This window comes from Sus scrofa, chromosome 15, assembly GCF_054392235.1.
Source record: "Sus scrofa isolate SSC_HxYL_T2T_F1_AM1 chromosome 15, Sscrofa_HxYL_maternal_Yorkshire_Landrace_v2.0, whole genome shotgun sequence".
Taxonomy (NCBI): Eukaryota; Metazoa; Chordata; class Mammalia; order Artiodactyla; family Suidae; genus Sus; species Sus scrofa.
In genome coordinates, this window is record NC_139397.1 from 85,106,843 (window position 1) to 85,130,255 (window position 23,413).

Here is a 23,413-nt window from a genome sequence, read left to right on the forward strand (position 1 = left end):
TTTTCAAGATTCTAACCTGAAACCAGATCTAAATTGTTTATAAATATTCACACAGAATTGAAAATACTTTCCTTCTTTTCTGAATTTCTTCACACTGCCTCAGTGCAAAACAAAATTTCATTTATTGATGTGTCACCCATTTTATGGTGAATGGCCTTGTCTTGGTGTGATATTCTGGGCTGGTGACTTTCATTCAAACATATCATATAGTTTCAGTAAAATGGAACAATCTAAAATTAAATGATATTCTCTACTCTTAATAATAAGTATAAGATGTTGAACTCTCATTCAGCAATATATCAACAAATTTCTAATAATTAACAGTATGTAAGCATACCTCAGAGAACTGAGGATTTGGTTCTAGAGCACTGCAATAAAATGAATATTGTGATATAGTCACCAACTTTTTTCATTACCCCATGCATACAAAAGTTACCTTGACACTATACTGTGGCCTATTAAGGATGTGACAGTATTATATCTAAAAAAATATATACATATTTTAATTTAAAATTTGCTTAACAGCAAGCTTACAGGCCCGCTAGCTAGCTGAAAACTGTGCTTCCCAGTGCATCCCCTCCCCCCACCCCCGCCACGCCCTATGCTCTCACGGACCTGGGGCTGCCTGCCATCTGGGAGGGCTGGCCTCAACAATTGCCTGAAGCCTACCACCGCAGGGGCTGTCCCTCCACAGGCCTGCTTGCCCTTTGGTGGGGCTACACTTCCGCAGAGCAGCACCAAACACCACCAGCCCCCGAGAAAAGGCCTGCAGCCCAGAAAAGCTAGAACAAGCTTAGCCAGGCTGTGAATAGATTGGCCTAATTCTCGGATGGTTTTTCTGAATCGGGTTGCCCCGGGGAGGAGCCTCTTCAGTTTCCAACGGCCCTGCTACCCGCCCAAGCCCCCAGGGGGTGCCCCACTCCCGTGAAATAACTGCTCAGCACCACCAGCCCCCTGGAAGAGCCCCTGCAGCCCAGAAAAGCTGCAACAAGCTTGGCCAGACTGTGAAAAGATCCGCCTACATTCTCAGGCTGTCCTTCTGAGTTGGGCTACCCTAGGGAAGAGCCTCTTAGGTTCTCAGTGACCCAGATAGCTGCTCCAGCCCCCAGGGGGTGATGCACCCCTGAAGAGTAGCTGCCCAACACCGCCAACCCCCTGCAAGAACCCCACAGCCTAAAAACACCAGAGCAAGCTCTGCATGACCAAGTGAAATCTGCTACCATCGTGGGGTGGACCTCCCAGTCCTGTCTGCCCTCAGGAAGTCCTCCTTTGCTTCAAAGAAACACTGTTAGCCCCATCAACACTCCAGAAAAGCCACACTGCCTCAAAAAAGATTGACCAACAACGCCAGCCCTCAGGAAATATTCCACGGCAGTGACAAGGCAAACACTTCCCGATAACGGAGAGTACAACTCCCTCAGGAGAAAGAAAACAACAAGCAAGATGAAGAAGCTGAGAAACCACCCCCAGTCAAACCAACAGGAGAACTCACCTAAAACAGTCAACAATGAAACAGATCTCGGCAGTCAGACAGACCTGGAATTCAAAAGAGAAATAGTGAAAATACTGAAGGAATTAAGAGAAGATATGAACAGTAATGCAGATACCCTCAGAAAGGAACTAGAAAATATAAGGAGGAGCCAAGAAAAACTAGAACATTCATTTGCACAGATGCAAACTGAACTAGGGGCAGTAAAAACCAGAATGAATAATGCAGAAGAACGAATCAGTGATATGGAAGATAGAATAATGGAAATCACTCAATCCAGTCAACAGACAGAAAACCAAATCAAAAAACTGGAAAGCAATATAAGAGACCTATGGGATAATATAAAGCGGGCCAATCTACGCATAATAGGAATTCCAGAAGGAGTAGAAAAAGATAAGGGGATGGAAAATATATTTGAAGAAATTATCGCTGGAAACTTCCCAAATCTAAAGGATACTGGATTCAAGATACAAGAAGCACAGAGGGCCCCAAACAAACTGAACCCAAACAGACCCACACCAAGACACATCATAATAAAAATGGCAAAAGTTAGTGATAAAGAGAGGATCCTAAAGGCAGCAAGAGAAAACCAGAATGTTACCTACAAGGGAACCCCCATAAGAATATCAGCTGATTTCTCTACAGAAACACTACAGGCCAGGAGGGAATGGCAAGAGATATTTAAAGTGCTACAAGGAAAAAATATGCAACCTAGAATACCCTATCCAGCAAGAATATCATTTAAAATAGAAGGGGAAATAAAAATTTTTCCCAATAAACAAAAACTTAAAGAATACAGCAACACAAAACCCAGGTTAAAGGAAATATTGAAAGGGCTTCTCTAAACCAAAAAGAAAGGAAGGAAAGGGAAGAAAAAAGAAAAGAAAAAAAAAAGAAGAAGAAGAAGAAGAGGAAGAACTAGGACTGAGGAAACTGCAATCAGAGAGCAGTCACTCAAATAAGCCAGCATACAGATTTAATCATGAACATGCTTCAAACAAAATAAAATTAAAAAGAAAAAAATAAAAAAGAGTCATCAAAACCATAAAATGTGGGCAAGGGATGTCAGGAGGTAAATAACCCTTTTTGTTTATATGTATGTCTCTCTTCTTAATTTTAATATACTAATGAAGTGTTTGAACTTACAGGACTATCGCTAAAACACACAATTATGGGAAGGGGTTAGCATACTTAAAAAACAGGGCAACCACAAGCCAAAATCAAATATTGCATTTGCAAAAAATGAAAAAAAAAATACACTCAAGCAGATAACAACAGGAGACCATCCAACCAAAAAAAAAAAAAAAAAAGAAAGGAAGAATGGAGAACCATAGAATCAACTGGAACATGAGGTTCAAATGGCAGTAAATAATCACCTAACAATTATCACCTTAAATATCAATGGACTGAATGCCCCAATCAAAAGACACAGAGTGGCTGAGTGGATAAAAAGGCAAAAACCTTCAATATGCTGCCTACAAGAAACTCACCTTAGGACAAAAGATACATATAGATTGAAAGTGAAAGGGTGGGGAAAAATATTTCACGCCAATAGACATGACAGAAAAGCAGGAGTCGCAACACTCATATCAGACAAAATAGACTTTAAAACAAAAGACATAAAGAAAGACAAAGAAGGACACTACGTAATGATTAAGGGATCCATCCAAGGAGAGGATGTTACTATCGTCAACATATATGCCCCAAATATAGGAGCACCCAGATACATACAACAAATATTAACAGACATAAAGGGAGATATTGATGAGAATACAATCATAGTAGGAGACCTAAATACCCCCCTCACATCAATGGACAGATCCTCTAGACAGAAAACCAATAAAGCAACAGAGATCCTAAAGGAAACAATAGAAAAGTTAGACTTAATTGATATCTTCAGGACACTACATCCAAAAAAATCAGAATACACATTCTTCTCAAATGCTCATGGAACATTCTCAAGAATCGACCACATATTGGGACACAAAGCGAATCTCAATAAATTTAGGAGCGTAGAAATTATCTCAAGTATCTTCTCTGACCACAATGCCATGAAATTAGAAATCAACCATGGGAAAAGGAAAGAGAAAAAACCTACTACATGGAGACTCAACAACATGCTACTAAAAAACCAATGGGTCAATGAGGAAATCAAGAAGGAAATTAAAAACTACCTTGAAACAAATGATAATGAAGACACAACCTCTCAAAATCTATGGGATGCTGTGAAAGCAGTGCTCAGAGGGAAATTTATAGCAATCCAGGCCTTTCTCAAAAAAGAAGAAAGATCCCAAATGGACAACTTAACCCTCCACCTAAATGAATTAGAAAAAGAAGAACAAAGAAGTCCTAAAGTCAGCAGAAGGAAGGAAATTATAAAGATCAAAGAAGAAATCAATAAAATAGAGACTCAAAAAACAATAGAGAAAATTAATAAAACCAAGAGCTGGTTCTTTGAAAAGGTGAACAAAACTGACAAACCCCTGGCCAGACTCACTAAAAAGAGGAGAGAAAGAACCCAAATAACCAAAATTATAAATGAAAAAGGAGAAATCACAACGGATACAGCAGAAATACAAAAAACCATAAGAGAATACTATGAAGAACTCTATGGCAACAAGTTTGACAATCTGCAAGAAATGGACAATTTTCTAGAATCTTACAGCCTGCCAAAACTGAATCAAGTATAAACAGACCAACTGAACAGACCAATCACTAGAAATGAAATTGAAGAGGTCATAAAATCACTCCCTACAAATAAAAGTCCAGGACCAGATGGCTTCACAGGTGAATTCTATCAAACATATAAAGAGGAATTGGTGCCCATCCTCCTTAAACTCTTTCAAAAGGTTGAAGAAGAAGGAATACTCCCAAAGACATTCTATGAGGCCACCATCACCCTCATTCCAAAACCAGACAGAGATACCACCAAAAAAGAAAATTATCGCCCAATATCATTGATGAATATAGATGCAAAAATTCTCAACAAAATCTTAGCCAACCGAATCCAACAACATATCAAAAAAATTATACACCATGACCAGGTTGGGTTCATCCCAGGTTCACAAGGATGGTTCAACATACGCAAATCAATCAGCATCATACAACACATTAACAAAAAAAAGGTCAAAAATCATATGATCATCTCAATAGACGCAGAAAAAGCATTTGACAAAGTTCAACATCCATTCATGATCAAGACCCTCGCCAAAGTGGGTATAGAGGGAACATTCCTGAATAAAACCAAAGCCATTTATGATAAACCCACAGCAAATATAATACTCAATGGGGAAAAACTGAAAGCCTTCTCACTCAAATCTGGAACAAGACAGGGATGCCCACTCTCACCACTGCTCTTCAACATAGTTTTGGAAGTCTTAGCCACAGCAATTCGACAAACAAAAGAAATCAAAGGCATCCATATAGGAAGAGAAGAGATCAAACTGTCACTGTATGCAGATGACATGATACTATACCTAGAAAACCTTAAGGACTCAACCCCAAAACTCCTTGAACTGATTAATAAATTCAGCAAAGTGGCAGGATATAAGATTAACATTCAGAAGTCAGTTGCATTTCTGTATACCAGCAATGAAACATTAGAAAAGGAATACAAAAATACGATACCTTTTAAAATTGTACCTCACAAAATCAAATACCTCGGAATACACCTGACCAAAGAGGTAAAGGACCTATATGCCGAGAACTATAAAACCTTAATCAAAGAAATAAAAGAAGATGTAAAGAAATGGAAAGATATTCCATGTTCCTGGATTGGGAAAATCAATATTGTAAAAATGGCCATACTACCCAAAGCAATCTACAGATTCAATGCAATCCCTATCAAATTACCCATGACAGTTTTCACAGAACTAGAACAAACAATCCAAACATTTATATGGAACCACAAAAGACCCAGAATCGCCAAAGCAATCCTGAGAAACAAAAACCAAGCAGGAGGCATAACTCTCCCAGACTTCAAGAAATACTGCAAAGCCACAGTCATCAAAACAGTGTGGTACTGGTACCAAAACAGACAGACAGACCAATGGAACAGAATAGAGAATCCGGAAATAAACCCTGACACCTATGGTCAATTAATCTTTGACAAGGGAGGCAAGAACATAAAATGGGAAAAGGAAAGTCTATTCAGCAAGCATTGCTGGGAAACCTGGACAGCTGCATGCAAAGCAATGAAACTAGAACACACCCTCACACCATGCACAAAAATAAACTCCAAATGGCTGAAAGACTTAAATATACGACAGGACACCATCAAACTCCTAGAAGAAAACATAGGCAGAACACTCTCTGACATAAACATCATGAATATTTTCTCAGGTCAGTCTCCCAAAGCAATCGAAATTAGAGCAAAAATAAACCCATGGGACCTCATCAAACTGAAAAGCTTTTGCACAGCAAAGGAAACCCAAAAGAAAACAAAAAGACAACTTTCAGAATGGGAGAAAATAGTTTCAAATGATGTAACTGACAAGGGCTTAATCTCTAGAATATATAAACAACTTATACAACTCAACAGCAAAAAAACCAATCAATCAATAGAAAAATGGGCAAAAGACCTGAATAGACATTTCTCCAAAGAAGATATACAGATGGCCAACAAACACATGAAAAAATGCTCCACATCGCTGATTATAAGAGAAATGCAAATCAAAACTACCATGAGATACCACCTCACACCAGTCAGAATGGCCATCATTAATATATCCACAAATAACAAGTGCTGGAGGGGCTGTGGAGAAAAGGGAACCCTCCTGCACTGTTGGTGGGAATGTAAACTGGTACAGCCACTATGGAGAACAGTTTGGAGATACCTTAGAAATCTATACATAGAACTTCCATATGACCCTGCAATCCGACTCTTGGGCATCTATCCGGACAAAGCTCTACTCAAAAGAGACACATGCACCCGCATGTTCATTGCAGCACTATTCACAATAGCCAGGACATGGAAACAATCCAAATGTCCATCGACAGAGGACTGGATTCGGAAGAGGTGGTATATATACACAATGGAATACTACTCAGCCATAAAAAAGGATGCCATAATGCCATTTGCAGCAACATGGATGGAACTAGAGAATCTCATCCTGAGTGAAATGAGCCAGAAAGACAAAGACAAATACCATATGATATCACTTATAACTGGAATCTAATATCCAGCACAAATGAACATCTCCTCAGAAAAGAAAATCATGGACTTGGAGATGAGACTTGTGGTTGCCTGATGGGAGGGGGAGGGAGTGGGAGGGATCGGGAGCTTGGGCTTATCAGACACAACCTAGAATAGATTTACAAGGAGATCCTGCTGAATAGCATTGAGAACTATGTCTAGATACTCATGTTGCAACAGAAGAAAGGGTGGGGGGAAGAACTGTAACTGCAATGTATACATGTAAGGATAACTTGATTCCCTTGCTGTACAGTGGGAAAAAAAAAAAAAATTTTGCTTAAAATGCTACCCATCATTTGAGCCTTCAGTTAATCATAATCTTTTTGCCGGTGGAGGATCTTGATGTTGTTGGCTGCTGACTTATCAGGGAGGTAGTTGCTGAAGGTCAGAGTGGCTGTGGAAATTTCTTAAAATTAAGACAACAATAAAGTTTGCTGCATTGATTGACTCTTCCTTTCATGAATGATTTCTTGTTTCCTGAAATGCTGTGTGATAGCATTTTACCCACAATTAAATTTCTTTCAAATTTGTAGTAAATCTTCTCAAATCATGCTGCTGCTTTATCAAATAAGTTCATGTAATATTCTAAAGCCTTTGTTGTCATTTCAACAATCTTCACATCTATACCGGGAGTAGATTTCACTTTCTTTGCTCATCTATAAGAAGCACTCCTGATTCATTAATGTTTCTTTTTTTTTTTTTTTTTTTTTTTTTTTTTTTTTGCTTTTTGGGCTGCACCTGTGGCATATGGAGGTTCCCAGGCTAGGGATCGAATCAGAGCTGTGGCTGCTAGCCTACATCACAGCCACAGCAACACCAGATCCGAGCCATGTCTGCGACCTACTACCACAGCTCAGAGCAATGCCAGATCCTTAACCCACTGATTGAGGCCATGGATCGAACCCGCAACCTCATGGTTCCCAGTCAGATTTGCTTCTGCTGCGCCATGAACTCATGCTAACGAACTCCCTGACTCATTAAAGTTTTATCATGAGATTGCATCAATTCAGCTACACTTAGTTCCCTTTGTAATTCTACCATATCTCCTGCTACTTCATCCACTGGTGTTGAACCCTTGCTCTGGATTAGAGTTAAGGCCTTGCTCTGGATTAGGCTTTGACTTAAGGGAATGTTGTGGCTAATTTGATCTTCTATCCAGACCACTAAAGCTGTCTTATCAGAAACAAACTGTTTGACTTTCTTACCACTTGTGTTTTCACTGCAGTAGCATTTTTAATTTCCTTCAAGAACTTTTCCTTTGCATTCACAACTTGGCTAACTTTTTGGCACCAGAGGTCTGGCTTTCCACCTATGTTGGCCTTTGACATGACTTCCTCTCTAAGCTTAATTGTTTCCAGCTTTTGATTTAAAGTGAGACACATGTGACTCTTCCTTTCAGTTGAACACCTAGAGGCCCTGGTAGGGTTATTAATTGGCCTGACTTCAATATTGTTGTATTTCAGGCAATAGAGAGGCCCCAGGAGAAGGAGAAAGACAAAGGAATAACCAGTCCAGTAGAGCAGTCAGAACATACATAACATTTATCTGTTAAGCCTGTCGTCTTACATGGGTACAGTTCAAGGCACCCCAAAGCAATTACATGATGGCATCAAGGATCACTGATCACACATCAGCATAATAAACATAATAATGATGAAAAAGTTTGAGATATTATGAGAATTACCAAAATGCAATATAGAGACACAAAATGAGCAAATCCTGCTGGAAATACAGCACCAAAGGCTTATTGCCACATACCTTCAATTTGTTAAGAACGCAATATTTGTGAAGTGCAATAAAATAAAGTACAGTAGGAGTTCCCTTCGTGACACAGCGGAAACGAATCCAACTAGGAACCATGAGGTTGTGGGTTCGATCCCTGGCCTCACTCAGTGAGTTAAGGATCTGGCATTGCCGTGAGCTGTGATGTAGGTCACAGACATGGCTCAGATCTGGCGTTGCTGTGGCTGTGGTGTAGGCCAGCAGCAACAGCTCCGATTCGATTCCTAGCCTGGGAACCTCCATATGCCGCAGGTACGGCCCTGAAAAGACAAAAAAGAAAAAAATAAAAAAAAATAAAGTACAATAAAGTGAGGTGTGCCTGTATTTCTTTCCTCAGCCAAGGCAGATGATGTGTTTGTTCCATTTTAACAACTTATATTTCACTTATGATTGCAATTACCTGCATGTCATCAATTGTTATTTAAAATTATTATTTATACAATGAGAGGTCCTATCTCCCTAAATAAGCTCTCTGAAGACAGGAATTATGTGTTAGAATACCAGTCCGTAGCTTACATGTTTACACATGGTTAAAAATAAGTATGGGTTTATTATGAGCAAAAATGGGTCACTAATCTAAAGATTTATTTATTTATTTATTTATTTATTTATTTACATTTGGCCAATCCTGCAGCATATGGAAATTCCAGGGCCAGGGATAAAACCCATGCCACAGCTGTAAAAAGGCACAGCAGTAACAATGCTATATCCTTATCCCACTGAGCCATGAGGAAATTTCCAAATATTTTCTAACTAATAATGTTAAGTTTCTAAACATCATACCAAAGTATAATTATCCATATTAGTAGAGAAGGGAAAGGGATAGATGATAATAATGTGCTGGGCACTACAATAAAATGGAAAACAAGCATCCTGTCTGGAAGAAAATATCTGCATCGTCTATTTTGACCTGCCTCTAAGTATTGGTTGTATGGATAACCCTGATAAGATGACCTTTTTCCAAGATTATCTTTTTCCTTCATAAAAGTGTAGAACATGGATTAAGAGCATGATCTAGTAAGTCCGTCAGATTTACACTCAAAAATCTTGTTCTAATATTTACTAGTTGTAAGACCTGAGTAAATCATTGCAGTTTCTGTACTTCGGTTCCCTCATCTTTAAAATGGGTAAAAAAAGAAATGTGTTCCCACCTCAATAGGTCATTATGAGGATTAAAAGAAATCATGTGAAAAAAAACCCTGGAACATGAAACATGCTCAAGAAATAACAATACAAGCACATCAAATCTGCTTTATTTCTAAAATGTATTTCTATGGTTGAAATTCATCTGTAGGTTGTGTTCGGAGAACATTCTAGGAAACATAAGTCTTCTCCAGAAACCCTGCTTCACCACTGGCACTGGCTAAATAGCAATGACTAATGAAAGGGGGAAAAGTTCTCAATTTCTATGGAGTCCATTTCCTCAACTATTAAGTGATATGCTTAATTCAGACAGCATCTAAGAGCCCGTTTCTGAATATACTTATGTACCCAGAATACTCATGAGTAAAATCTACCACCCTCTTCTCAGCTATCTATTGTTTAGTGTCATTAATATGATTATTAGTCAATATTTATTGAATATTTACTCTACACCAGACACTGATGTAAGTGTTTTACACAGATTCTTATTTAATCCTAATAATTACCTTGTTTCATGGATCAGAAAATAGAGACTTCAGAATGTTAATTAACTTGCCCAAACCTAAACATCTAGGAAGTACATGACAAATTAAAATATCTTTATAACTCTAAAGGCATTGCATTTTATCTCCCTAATAAATTATTTTTCTCAATCAAATGTTTTCTAATTTAACTTCTGACCATCAAATTTACCTTGCCATAATGTTGAGGACATTTCTACTACCTCATATTATCAACTGCTAAATTAAAAAAAAAATTAATATCCTGAATCTATCAAACACATAAAAATCTAGTTCAAATTAACTGTGACACTGAATAGTCCTGGGGTCTAACCAATAAAGCCCATATGCAACCAAAATAGAGGAATAAAAATATTTTAACAACTTGATATAATGAAAGAATTCCAGCTTGTTCTCATTAAATCAGACCCACGGTTATTTTCATTATAGAGAAATTGAGAGACGTGAAAGTATCTTGTACCATTTTTTTCCCCCAAAATTTAAAAATATCTATTCTCCATACTTTGATTTCTTGTGGAATCCAATTTAGGGTTCTTATTTAAGTATTAATCTAAATCTATTTTGAATTTATTTAAAATTTAAGCATGAGGACAATAAATTCCTAAAATTTTCTCCCAACTTATATGTTTACACTTTTAAACAAACATTTTCCAAATTTCTTTATCTTCAGCTTCAAGGGGTATGCTCCTTCCTCTCCTCATTCCATAAATGGGTTTGTAACTTTCAAACACTTTATGGCCTTTATCTGCGCAATGTTTAATATGAACTATGCTGCTTTAGGTGGTTTCCTGACCCATAGCTCAGCAGTTCTCTTCCATTGATGATTTCTGTTACTCTTTTCTATGCATCTTAAGATTCTATTATGTCTGAGGTATAATAACAAAAATTGTAAGTAGTGCCTCAGATGAAAATTATCAGAATCTTGTACAATTGAATTTAATTTGTTTCCAGTGCCCTGCCCTTCTATGTTATAGTCAATATTCTGTTGGAGTTTTTAATACAGTAATATGTTAAATTTTATTTTTAACAGAATCTTAATAACTCTTGAGTATCATTACAAGCCCAGAATCCTATAAATCAACTTGAATTTGCTTACTCTCAAAGTTTTATCTTGCATTTGTACATACTGAAACAATACTTTTATCATCTTACTATTCACTTGGACATTCTTACAAGAATTTCCTAAAATTTGCATCTATTGGCTTACCTGACTGCTATCTACTGAATAAATTCCTCACATCAGATCATATTAAATCATGAAATAAGACTATTTCTAGGTCTTAAATCCAGCAAAATTCTTCACTAACTCCCTAAGAGCTTTAAATTCCCAAACATAAGATGTAGAGGGAAGCAGAGACAATGAGTGTGACACTGGCCAAATTTGCAACCTGCCTGCTTCATTTTAGTTTACATACAAATAGAACTTGGAAACGAGCAGCTCTAGTAACTATCAAATAATTCCCAGATCCAAGCTGTGTCCAAAAGCTTGAGAGCATAATATTATTAAAGGTTTATGAATCAGCTTGGACTTTTCTCCACACTGACCCCTACTTACCCTCTGCCCTTTACTTCTAGGCAAAGATAAATTCTGCTTTTCACATAACATTTTATTATTTGTAATAACAACAATATTGTCACAAAATATTAAATCACAGTAGCTAGGGTTATTTTCAGGTTTGGCCCTACAGCTTATTAGCAGGGAAAAAAAAACAACTTAAGGAAACTAAACACTGAAACTGAAAAATTGATTTGTTAAAAATTATACTTTTTATTTATAAAGCTCTTTAGATTTTACAAAATACTTTCAAAAACATGATCACAGGGTGGTTCAGAAAACAGGCATCCTGGGTTGGAAAGCTGTATATTCATTGTGGCTAAGGATAAGATTTAATATGTTTCAGTTTCCTCATCTGTAAAGTGACTCTAGTGGAAGAGTTCAGACTTCAAAAGACTGTCAAGACTAAAAGGGTTAATGTTTATAAAATGCTTAGTACAAGAGTTGATATGCATTAAGTGCTATTTACTTGTAAAACAACAGCAGCAGCTGCAGTAACTAAAGAAATAATACTCATTTAAACACTTTGAGATAGATGTTATTATTACTTTTCCAGAGCTAAGAATTTGTAGCTCAAAGAGATAAAGGACTGACCCAAGCTCATATGACTACTAAGGATTATAGCTGTGATTCAACTCCAGCTCTTCTGCTCCAAGTCTAGTTTCTGTTTTTCTTCATAGACATAAAATTCTGTGAATTAAATCTTCCAATTATGCATATCTAATCACTTATTTCATTTGTGTATTATGAAGCCAGTAATTATGACACACAGTTTCTGTATAATGAGGTACCTTTTATGCAGCAACCCTCCATAAACATTTGAGTAAGTACAAGAATCACAGACTTTCATTGCATTATAGACTTTAAGTCTGGGTTCTGAACCCACTTCATCAACAACACTTAAAAACTGTTTGTAGACAAGATCTCCTCTAATGAGAGCCTAGAAGACAGTTAAAAGTCAGTATTATTACAGCTGTATCTTTTATGGTCTGGAAAAAAAGAAGACTGGCTACTGAAGGTCATTGCACAATACTTCCAGAATAACCTCCACACATCAACAGTCAGAATCTTATCTGCAGATGTGGTCTTAACAAGCATAGCTGTTTTGGTCTCATTACCAAGCATTTATTTTGACTTGCCATGTGCCAAATGTTGTTTTGGGGCTGAAAAAACAAGAAAAAAAGCAACCTATTCTCAAAATGTTCACAGTCTTGTGATAGACATATAGACATACTTATAGGACTACAATGTAATATGATTTCTTAAGTATTGGAGATATAATCCAAATAGTTTTACAGTTTTTATTCACCAATGAGGACTTATATAGCAGTTAAAGGAAATCTCTGCCTTAAAATTTATATTTATATGTCTTTCTTTTTTGCACTTTAAAAAAAGAGCATGTACTATTTTTGCAATGTAAACATTTTAAGGTGCAAAATGAAAATTAAACTAAGTCTAATACAAAATAAATACCTGCCCAGTGATAAGGAAGGGAATGACTGGAATCTCTTGGAAGGAGTATGTATAAAGAACAGATTTAAGAGTGACGAATAAGTGTTTGACTCATTCTATGTCTTAAAAAGAATATGAAGAGTATTCTGGGAAAGTTTATGATAATGTGATGCTCATGGGTGTATGTTTGTAATAATTTTAGTTGTCTACCAGGCAGATGATATAGGGGAGAAATTTCATGTGCTTTTGGAGAAGAACATACAAAGTTGCAGATGAATGAAGTCATGTGGGACAGACAGAATGATCATAGTTTTCTCTTTAGCAATATCATAAAATGTAATTCAGGAACTAGTAATAAGAAACAAAGCTGCAGAAGTAGGCAGCACCCAAGTCTTTATGGATTCTATACACCTGTAAGAATATTATGTTCTTATATTCTAAAGGATTTTAAGCAGAGAGCTATCATAGCAAGACTTATGTTTTCCACTAATTGCTTTTAGACCACTTCCTAGGTTCCTCAATCATTCAATAAACATCAAATGCCTATGGTAGGCATTGTTCTATATATTAGAGATACAACCAAGAGGAAAATAGACAAAAATCCAGTAGTATGCTGAGGTCAGCCCAGCTTGTACCAATTTTCAAAAGCTTATTTTTACATTTTGAGCAATTTTGAAAGCTGCTCATTAAACCTTGGCAAACACCAAAGAAACTGACTGGCCTATGTTACAAATTGGGATTTTTTCCCCCTAGAGAGCTGATTATTAGGCATTTACCAGCCCACCACTGCAGAGATCCCAAATCTCATTGGGCTTGTATTTAATATAACTGTATAATTATATATATTATATATAGCTTAAATTTTATATAAACGGTGTTATGGAGAAAAAACATAATGGTAAAGTTGATTGAAGTAAAGGTTTGTGGAAGGTGAAGGAGTAAGCTACTTGTACAGGACCCTAGGATGAGAGCAAGCAGTGTGATGTTGGGAGAGTGAGTTGGGGCCAGTAAAACAGAAGCAGAGTGAGTGACGGGAAGCACATTTAGTAGGTAACAGTGGAGGTAGAAGGGCCAGCATGAGACCGGAAACATTCCCTTTCGTCGTGGACACTGCCTTTTAGGCTGCATGGAATGGGAAGTCATTGGAGACTAGCAGAGAAAATGACCTGATCCATCTACACAAACTGCCCTTTGATATTTCTACTAAGCATCCAAACTCTGCATATGGCTTTTATAAATAATAACTGAACATTACAAAGCTTCATCATACCTTTGCCTGAATGTAGCTTTCATTTTATGATATTAACGAACTTGCCCCTAAATATGCTTTATCTCCAGACATAAGCTGATTCTCATCACCCTTGAACAGTGCAACTGGAAATCTGGCCAATGAAGAAAGAGGGTCAACACTACTTAGCAGGCAAACACTGTCCCTTTCTCCAATATTACCAGAGGGATCCAGAGCTCCAGACTGGACAGAGGCACTAGTTCACAAGCGATTGTCCACGATCAAGTCCAATGAAACCTGCCCAGGCTAAATGGAAGAGGAGGCCAGTTATATCTCCCCCTTTCACATTTCACAGTATAAAGCCCATTAATACTAACCCATGATGACAGCACAAAGTCTATATTATAGGTTTTCCCCTTACACATACTCTTACAAATTGCAATGGTATAAGACTCTATTTATGCACATTGATCTTTTAAGCAGTAAATTCAAAGAGGTCAGAATCTGTGTTTCACTGATTTTGAGAACTATGTAAACTTATCATTAGCAGGGAGTTATTTAATAAATATTACAATGCTAATGATGCTAGTGGTGATTAGGCAAGCATCACAAGTAAATAGTGAAAATTATTTTAAGCCTTATTAGCAGATGCCTTTTTTCTTATTCTCAAAAAAGAATGAGCTGAGACAGCATTAGAAATCATGGTGGAAATGAGTCAGAACTGAGAGGTTTGGGGTAGGCTAAGTGCATAGTCAAACCTCAGAACCAAAGAGAAGATAAAGAACACGTAATCGTACAAAGAGTCAGTCTTCCTGAAGTGTGGTGGGCAGCTGGTTCTACCTCTAGCCTTTCAGCCACCGTTCACTATACCTCTGAGCCTGGAAAATGGATAGAACTAAAATGTGCATTATGAAATGGATAAGAGTAAATTAGACAAAATGTTTCCAAGCCCTTGATCACATAGCAATGCTCTGCACAGGCCACATGGTAACATAATAATGTTTCTCAAAGATCTCAACTAGGTAGACACTATATTTAATAGTAAAATAATGAAAAAATGTTCACACTTCCTTCGGTCATAAAAATAATTTTGATAATTATAAGGCAGTTTTATGGGTATCTATTTTTTCACTATATTTCTGATAATGGGTCAGGTGAATAAACTAGAGCCATTTTATTTCAGTCAATAGCATATTCTTTAACAAGCTGAATTCTTATTATCTATAGAATAATAGATAACCCTGTGGCAAGCAGAGACTTCCAGACCAGAGACTGAATTCCTGCCACAGCAGTAACCAGAGCTACAGCAGTGATGATGCTGGATCCTTAAACTACTGAGTCACCAGAAAACTCCTGAATTTTCATTATTTAACACTAAGTTCATGGTCTCTCTGGTCTCAGTGATTAAAATGTAGTTGTCAGAGTTCCCACTGTGGCTCAGCAGTTAGCAAACCTGACTAGCATCTATGAGGATTCGGGTTCCATCCCTGGCCTCACTCAGTGGGTTAAGGATCCTGTGTTGCCGTGAGCTGTGGTGTAGGTTGCAAACGTGGCTCAGATCCTGTGCTGCTGTGGCTCTGGCAAAGGCTGGCAGCTACAGCTCCGATTGGACCCCTAGCCTGGGAACCTCTATATGCAGCAGGTGCGGCCGTAAAAAGACAAAACAAAACAAACAAACAAAAAAATTAGTTGTAGTATATTTCCAAGTGAATTCTGGAACAATTTGATAAATAGATGAAACAGTTAAGAAATGCCATTTTGGGAACTTCTTGAGGTGCAGATTATTGATAACATACAACATCAACAGAATGAATATATGTCACTTTCTCTTCACTCCGTTTCAATTCCTTGATAGGTACAGCAGTGATCAATACAATAAGACTCAGCACTTCTCCATCAAATTTGTATTTGATACAAACATTGAAAAATAATACCTCTTACTTATCTAATACAAACATATTTTACAGTTACTCTGTAGATGCAATATACTTGACGTTTTAAAGTCCCTTTAGAAGACTAATATTTAAAATACAATTGCATTAACTATACTTCCCTGCATTGATAAAACAGGATAATGTCTATTCAAGACTCTTCTAAATTTGTGTACAAATAATAAAGCAAAGTAGAAAAATGAGTAGCTTAATGCCTTTGTAAAATATACTTCCTTAAAATAATTTAGTGGATTCAAGTAGTGACTGAACTGGTTAATTAATACGGTGAAAAAAATAGGAAACTGAAAAAAACTTCACATGAGAGAGAGAGAGACTTTATTTTTTTAAAAATAACTTTTTAAAAGAATTTACAAATTGTCAAATCTCACAAAAAATAACAGAAGCAATTTTTTATAAGAGTTTAACGAAAAAAATCAGCCACTTTTAATCTATGTTTCTTAAGCAGAATTCTTTCTACATCAACGTTTCTTTTCTTTCCAGCAGATTTTCCAGGTGGCAAAAACTGAAATATCTCAAAAATAAACCCAGGATTCAGGTAATTATAAAAACCTATTATTAGCTAGTTACACTTTCTATATCTAAACAGTTATGGCTTTGTAATAGTTAAAATTCCATCCATTTAATATCACTAATTATTTTCCCTCTGCAGCTTTGATGGGTTAGTTATAGCCTGGAATAAAAAACACTGTGGTAAGGACAACTGTACAGCAAGGTTAAGTGCCTTCTTGTCTTCAGTACCAATAATTACCTTTAAACAAAAAAAGGCTGTTTTCAGATTTGACAGTTAATTTACTAATGAGTATGTGGACCCAATTTATAATAAAGTAATATTGACCAGAAATAGTCCTACATTGGTACTCATCTGAATTATTTTATTGTTCACGTCCTCTATTAAATAAATTGGAAAGGATTAATTTTGCAAGATGGGATTGTCAGAGACTGCTGCATAAACTAGATGCATGTCAGCACTAAATTTAATTATTGATCACAATACAATAGTGCTGAGTGTTCCAATCCCCAAACAGCTTCCAGTAACTATCAGCAGATTCCAAATATAGAGACTCAAGTAAAAATTTGATTGCAGATGACTACATTTTTAATAAATAAATATTTCATCAGCACTAAATAAAAATTTAATTTTACAGTACTATTTAGATCATTCATTGAACCATGGAGCAAATGTACGATGAATGAGGGTGACTCCCTTCAAGATATGAATTTTATTTTAATGGTTTAATAGTCTCAGTAGCCATGGGTCTATTTTGCTCCCTTCATTTTGGCAGAGAAATAAAACTTGTAAATAGAAGGGCACTTACAGCATGCCCTTATGTTGTTGAAAAGCATGAAGTGGCAACTGACTGGCTTGGATTCATATCCAGAATCCCGAACCATAATTTCCTTCAAGACATTATAGACTGGTGCAGTATAAGTATCAGTATCAGGATACAACTTTAACTGTGCCAATTTGAAACTAGTTAAAAATTAGAAATTCAGTTTTAATTGGCCATAAAATATGAAATAAATAGTTTTTTTTAATTGAAATTGAATGCATACATGAACTGCTTTTATTGTTGAGCACATTTTACAAGTCACAGCGGACATTTACCTTAACTGAAAAATCATTTTGACACAATGGAAAATATTCCTTAAGCTTAGCAATCAAGCAGATTTGTAGTTGCTCTTCCAACGACTATGGTTAAAGAATCAATGAGTGTGTATTGTGATATAATATATTTATAAGAACTGAATTAAATGACTGGTCCTGCTACCAAAAAAATAGATATGACTGCAGTCTCAGTCAGAGCTGCTCTCTATGAAAACTCAAATATTCAGTGTATTCAAGATTTTATTATATAACCATAAAAATTGTACTTCAAATGAGAAAATAAAGATTATATTAGTATTGCTATTATAGTTTGTATGACTCGGAATATTCATTCTATGGCTGGTGTTCAAATAAAAACATAAAAATATTTAATACCATGTGAAATATATTGTGAGAGTAGAAGTCATTTTATTTTAAATGGAAAAAAGAAGCGAAATTGTCCTACTAAATAAATCTTAAAGGAGAAAAAGATGCCTATAGCTTTTATCAAGAATTTATAGAGTGAAATTCATGCAAATGTTGATTAGATCATTTGACTCATTCAACCTATTTTTAACTTGATATAAAACTTTGGAAATTAATATACTGTTTTAATTTTGATAAGCATTGGTAAAGGAGAAAGTCATCAGTATTCTAATAAATTTTTAACATGTATCTTGACAATTTTTCAATTTCCTCTGACCTTTTGAACAAGAGCTCTACACATAATTTTTTACTCCAAAATTCATCAGTTTAGTTTGAAGTAGAATTTATTCTTCTCTATCTTGAATTTGAATCCAGCTATTCATTTTTTGTATTACTGTAATAAATTAGTAAATTAAAAATAAAAGGTATAGATCTATCTCAGAATTTATTCATTTATGTGATGGCATTGCACATTAAAAAGAGTCCAAGCTTCATGGACAACCAGATGATGGTTCAGAACCCAAAACAGCCATTGAAAACAATGTCATCCAAGCAATTGACATAAATCCTCCTGAGTCTCTATCCATCAAAATTGTTAAACATTACTTTTAGTAAAATAATATTCTAAGTTCGGAATATGTCCTTAAAATGTAAAAGATAGTTTTAAGAAGATTCAGTCTATGTAAGCTCATCATTATTTCACTAGTCACTCTCAACAAAGTAAATGACATCTCATATAGTATCTGCCATAGCAACCAACATACATATTATGTATTTGCTATCACATCATTGAGTTGTTTGGAGAACAACTTTAAAAATATTAAGTACATCAAACACAATAAACACTTGTTTCAGAACTTCACAAGGAAGTAAAACAGGACATTGTTTTGTGAAAAGTAGGACTATATATTACAAGTAACAGAAAATCCAAATTAAACTGGCTTAAACCAAGAAGGCTGTTTTTTGACTTATGTAACTCAGGAGAACAGGAGGAAAGTGGTGTTCAGACAGAGTCAAAGGAAGACTCATCTTGCAAGGCGCGTTTCTGAATATAAGCTTAATATCCATGCTGGGTCCTCTTGTGATTGCAAAATAATTCACTTCCTTTTTCATTTCTAAGAGAATAGGGCAGGGGTCTGCAAATCAGACCTGCAGGAAACGGTTGGCTCACTAGCTGTTTTGTTACGGCCTGCAGTCTAAAAACGGCTTTTACATTTTTAAATGATTGGGGAAAAAATCACAAGAAAAGTAACACTTTGTGGCACATGAAAATTACTCAAAATTCAAATCCTCATTCATTTAATTTTCATATGTGGCTGCTTCTGTTATAACAGCAGGGTAGTTAGAGCAGAGATAGTAGCACATGACCAACGATAGATCATACATCCTGAGTTCAACTTTGAAGGACAACCATAAAATAATCTCATGACAAAAAGAATGCCGCGCATTTGGTTTTCTAATGAATCAATGTGGATTTCTCTCTAAAAACAACCGGTGAGTAAAAGTGAATGGAATTACCCTAATTGGCTTAATTTATCTTTGCTATGCAATGCAGAAGCCACTAGCCACCTGTGCAGGTATGACTGAGGGCTGATTTTTTTTTTTTTTCATTTAAATTAATTTTTATTCATTTTAATTTTATAACACTAAATTGTTAATATTTTAAATGCATTTGGAACAACCTCAGTATGTAAATCTACTTTTTAAACTATAAATTTAAAAAATCTCAACACAGATCAAGAGTTTCAGATGAAAATTTAGCATCCAAGTGAGGTGTGCTGTTAATATATGGAATATATACTAAACTCTGAGGACTTAGTACCAATAAAAGGATGTAAAATATTTCATTAATGTTTTCATATTGGTTACAGTTGAAATGACAAACTTTTGGATTTTCTGGGCTAAATAAAATGTATTAAAAGTATCTGTATCTTTGTACCTTTTCAAATATAAACATATAAACATTAAAAATCATATGTATGGCTTGCACTATATTTCTGCTGGACAGCATTAGCTTCAATTAATTTCTCCTGTAGGTGTTATCTGCTGGTGAAGAGGGCTTCGATGCTGGTATGCAACAACTACATTTCTGCTATAAAAGTAACTGCTGTATTGAGTCAAGAAAGCACTTAAGATGAATATTTTAATGTGATAATGTTAGACATTACCTAAGTTCTTCTCAAAACTGCACAAAAGCACATTTTCTAGTAAAAATCAAAGCTAGTTTACACAATTTAAAATACATTAATAATAAAATAATACATTGTTTTCTGTTTCGCAAATTAGAGTACATACATACATTAGAACACAAAGGAAGGTGCTATAACAAAGAGTCCACCAAATGCATTAGCTTTAAAAAGATAGAAATTGATTTCTTCTAGTAAAACAGTTAAGAAGAAGAGAAATGTTTGAGGATAGGAAGGTAGCTGTGCTCCCTTAGTTAGTCAAGGGATCCAAAATCCTTTTTATAGAGGCCATAGGATATCCTAAAACAAGAAGCATAAGTGACCAACTCCAGCTGTCACTCTTCTGGATCCACCACCACAGAGGCCACACTGATTCCAGGATGTTACCAACCAATGACTGTAAACAAGTGAGCTACCAATGAAAGCCTTTTTCTGCCAAGCACAGGTTTGTCTAACAGGCAACTTTAGACAGAAGGCTCCTTATAACCTTGGCTGAAACTTTCTAGTAACATGTTGCTGCCTCTCGGATGAGAGTCTCACTTTGCCTGGCCAATTCTCCTTCTTTCAGAAGCCCTTTATCCTTCAGCAGTGTTTTCTCCAAAAGATCTCTCACACACCTAAGCCCCTCTTGATATGTGGTTTCAAGAGGGCCTGGACTAACACATCTCCATTCTGCTCCTGTCCCATTTCCTAGGCCCTTGTCTGCATGGTCAAACCTAGCTGACCAGTAATACACCCACACTCCAGCCTACAAGAAGTGGGAAAAAAGATAAAGGTGAGTTCACGCTCAATCAAATTACAAGGAAAGTTGCACGAGTCCCTTCAATTCATTTCTCAGGTAAGAACTTAGTCACATGGTCACACTATTTCAAGGAAGGGGAGAAAAATCTAATCTCTAGTTGGGATGAAATGCCCTACTAAAAATCAAGGGGTTCTATTTCTAAAATGAAAAGGCAAACAGTAAAGCCTAAGGGATGTTTTGAAGTTTCTGCCAAAATATACTGTAAAAGATTTAGATGTTTGGAAGATTGTTTGCTATTTTTCTCCTAGCAATCATAAATAAAGTACATATTACTTCTTTTGTAGACACTGCCGTGCAAGAAATAGAAATTATATTTTATGTGAATCATCTGGAATCTCTTGAAATCATTAACAAAAATTAATGACATTTGGATATTGAATAAAATCAGTTGAAAATGTTGATCCTAAAATTATCGTTTTGACTATCTCAATTTATAAATGATACTCGCAATATCACCCCAGTATCATTTTAAAATAAATATTTCAGCTTTTGAACGAACTGTATTTACACTGTTCCCTCAGCCTGTGGGAGACAACAACTCCCCACTATAGCCCTGGAGACCTCTATACCATGTCCATTTCCTTTATTAACAAATATATTCCACCTACACTCTTATAAATTGTCCTTTCACAAAAAAAGCCAGCTCAAAAATTCCAACTGAATGTGCCATATTATTCCCACAAAGAACTTGACAGATAACAGCAACCCAAACCATATTTACCATTAAAAGATTAAGTATAAAAGCATATAAGGAAGAATCCACAAACTTACTAAAGGACAGATATTGTCCGAGATATTCTCCATCTCTTCACTTGTCTCCTTCCCGGGTTGGCCCCAGGAGGCTCATCTCTGGAGACTGAACCATCCTAGTTCTTTTGCCTTCCGGATTCAACCAATGAGAGGCTCTGGTGAAGAAGAAAAGGATGGTTGGAGAAAACACTCGAAGTATTTCTTATCTCTATTCTCTCTGTCTGGAGGCCTGGAGGTTAGTGGTGGTTGAATTCCTCAACTAAAGGCTGCTGCTTCTATCAGATAGCTCTATTCTATTAGAGATTTCACAGCATTTTGCTTTGTTGCCTCATCTTATCTCTTCAAGCCTAGGGATCTAGGAGTGACAATAGTTTCCTACCATTACAAGGTGCTTCACCATCCCTTCTTGGTTTCCCTTCCATATCTTTGTCAATGGTCCCTTCATCAGAATCTCTTCAATCATCCTTTGGGTGTGCTATCTGTCTCCTACAGTATTTCTACCTGAAACAGACATAAAAGAATTTCTGAATACACAAAGAAAAACCACGGTTCTGAATGTGAAAACAGAGTACTACAAAAACGTTTCTCAGAAGTAATTTATATATTTATAGATAGTTTCAATAAAAAGTTTAGTTTTTATAATTTTTAACATTACAGAATAAAAAGGATACACCCAAGAATATTTTTAACATTTAAGAAAATTCTGAAAAATAATATTCGTGGCAGAGGACTTCTGTTAAAAATTATTAAAACTGGAGTTCCCGTCGTGGCACAGTGGTTAACGAATCTGACTAGGAACCATGGGGTTGCAGGTTCCGTCCCTGGCCTCGCTCAGTAGGTTAAGGATCCGGTGTTGCCGTGAGCTGTGGTGTGGGTTGCAGACGCGGCTTGGATCCTGCATTGCTGTGGCTCTGGCGTAGGCCAGTGGCTACAGCTCCGATTCGACCCCTAGCCTGGGTACCTCCATATGCCACGGGAGTGGCTCAAAGAAATAGCAAAAAGACAAAAAAAAAAAAAAAAAAACTATTAAAACTATGAAGCAATGATAACTAAAAAGTATGGTATTACATAAAGAACTGACAGATGGACAATGGAAAAAATTATCTCTAAACAGCCTGTTATAGAAAATAACAGAATAAAATAAGGATGTCATCAAATATTAGAAAGGGAGGGGAATTAATCATTATAGGATAATTATTTAGTCATTTAGAAATTGAAAAAAACTAGATTCATCTCTGAAGACTTAAACCCAAATAAACTTCAGAAAAGAAAACAGATCAATACAATCATTCAGGAGTTCCCATCGTGTCTCAGTGGTTAATGAACCTGATGAGTATCCATCCATGAG

General features: G+C 36.1%; 1 long non-coding RNA gene across 2 annotated transcripts in view; it reads right to left on the bottom strand.

Annotated features, from left to right (window-relative positions):
* The window catches only part of LOC102163767 (uncharacterized), a 307,735-nt gene that overhangs the window by 70,836 nt on the left and 213,486 nt on the right, over nucleotides 1-23,413 (bottom strand). For both annotated transcript variants that reach the window (XR_014829461.1, XR_014829460.1), the window contains 2 exons: nucleotides 22,445-22,566; nucleotides 22,087-22,220 (listed from right to left, as the gene is read on the bottom strand). This is a non-coding gene — a long non-coding RNA (uncharacterized LOC102163767). The remainder of the gene's footprint in view (nucleotides 1-22,086; nucleotides 22,221-22,444; nucleotides 22,567-23,413) is intronic.